We start from the raw sequence: 2,165 nt of genomic DNA on the forward strand, positions 1-2,165 counted from the left end.
CGACAAACATGTATTGGTTTACCTTGCATCGCATACTTGAGCTCCATTTGTTGGAATGTCATAGAAAGAAACACACCAAAAAACTTCTGGTGGTGTACTGCAGTTTATTGCTGTTTCCAAGGACTTGGGCTGATTGAATGCATGTTCGGAGGCAAGGCACGTGGAGGACACGTGATATTTAGAGAGTATAAATAGGACTCTATGGAGTGACAGAGACAGAGATTGGCTTACTGGTACTGCCAGCTGTGCAATGCTGTGGATCTCGGGTCTTCACTGATCTTTGCTTCTCTGAGAGAAACACAACTGAGAACGTCTCCTGGTGTCCCTCCGGGTCCCTCCTGCTCAAGCCAAGGCTGTTTCTGTTAGGTCGAGTTACTGCTGTTGTTAACCTGACTCTACCAAGCTGGACTGCTGGTGTATCCGTGAAGTGTTTTTCAGTGGCTCAAGGTTGCTGCCTGCTAACCTGTGAACTGTCCTGCTGAATTCCAAGTGGCTCAGATAGGAGTTGTTCCAAAGAACTTTTCTAACCAGGTCCAATTCCCCTTATCCTTTCTTTTCCACTACCTCTGGTGGATGGTGGGTTACAAGGAAGGTTAAAGCATTTAAGAACCATCATTAAAAATAAGATTTTAAAAAAAATTTAAAAGTTACAGGCCAGACTGAAGTTATACAGAAAATAATAATAGCCAACACTCACATAGTATCTGTTATGTTTAGAACACATAATTAAAAGAGATGTATTTGCTTACTTAATTTTTGAAATGAATATATTCATTCATTTAGCTGTATTACAACTGTTGGAGCATTCCTTGCATTTTTCATGTTGTAAGGGAACCCGAGGAGCTATGGGAATGGTAGATTAAGACCTTACTTCCAAGAAGCTCATATTTTGTGACACAAAACAGACACTTGGGACATATTTTTATAAATCTACATATTATTAGCACAGAGAAAGAAGTCACCTTGGCTTGGGCCTGGAGTGAGATTTTCAGAGGATAAAGACAATCTGGAAGAATAAGTATTTTCAATAAAAGATTAAAAGCATGTTGATACATTGGGCATTATGCATAAAACCCATGGTGCTCTGGAATGGCAGACTTGCTTTTAGCATCATAAATGTATCTCCTTGTCAGTGACAATGTAAGAAGATGCCCAAGGTCTTTAGTGTTCAATGTGCAACACAGAGACATTGGAAGTTTTAAAGCAATTAAATGGCAAGAAGAGACTCCATCATCAATGGCTCCCTCCAAAGACTCCATAGTGATTGGCTTCATAAGGCTCATTATAGAGAAAGTTGAGTGACTGTAATTGGTAAACTATAACTAGGGAATTAAGTAACAAAGGTAAGAGTAAGTACCCAAAAATGAAACTGATCAAGAATTTTGGACAAACAAAATTAATAAAATATACCTTCTGACATGATAGAATGTAGACTGTGTAAAAGATAGCAGAATATCCTGCATGTTTTAAAAAATATTTCATCATGAATGCAATTTTAATTTTGAAGTCTTTGACTATATTATAATATTAGCTGTTCCAAAACTTTTAAATCATTCATTTATACCAGTAGTTCCCAAGCTGTGGGTCCCAACCACTTTGGAGACCACTGGAACCATTGGAAAACATGAATATTTACATTATGATAATAACAGTAGCAAAATTAAACTTAGGAAGCAGTTCCATAAGTGATATTACTATTGGGATCACCATAAGATGAGAAATGTACTTAAGGGTGGTAGCATCAAGAAGACTGAGAACCATTGGGTTCCACCATCACAAGAGAGAATTTACCTCAAACACTTATGTTGTCTAATTCGGTTATATATGATATTTTATATATACTAAGAGTTCACTGGCTGGTATCAATGAACATTTTATCATACGTGATAATAGATGGAAATTTTAATATTCAAAATATTTCTTTGATCAATATATGAATTCTACACAACTTATTCAGAACAGACCCCACTCACTCTCTTTTCTCTCCCATGCTCTGGGATACCTCACTTCCTCAGCAGAAGGTATTTGGACCCATGAAAGCCTTTATTGAAACCTACTTCTGCTCATTTCCTAAGTCTAGTCACTCACAAAAGCTCTCTTGACTGTCTAAACAACTCACTTATCAGTAACTTTTTTATCCTTGACAAGTCGTATTGTTTTAGTTG

Source organism: Mus musculus, chromosome 4, assembly GCF_000001635.26.
Source record: "Mus musculus strain C57BL/6J chromosome 4, GRCm38.p6 C57BL/6J".
Lineage (NCBI taxonomy): Eukaryota > Metazoa > Chordata > Mammalia > Rodentia > Muridae > Mus > Mus musculus.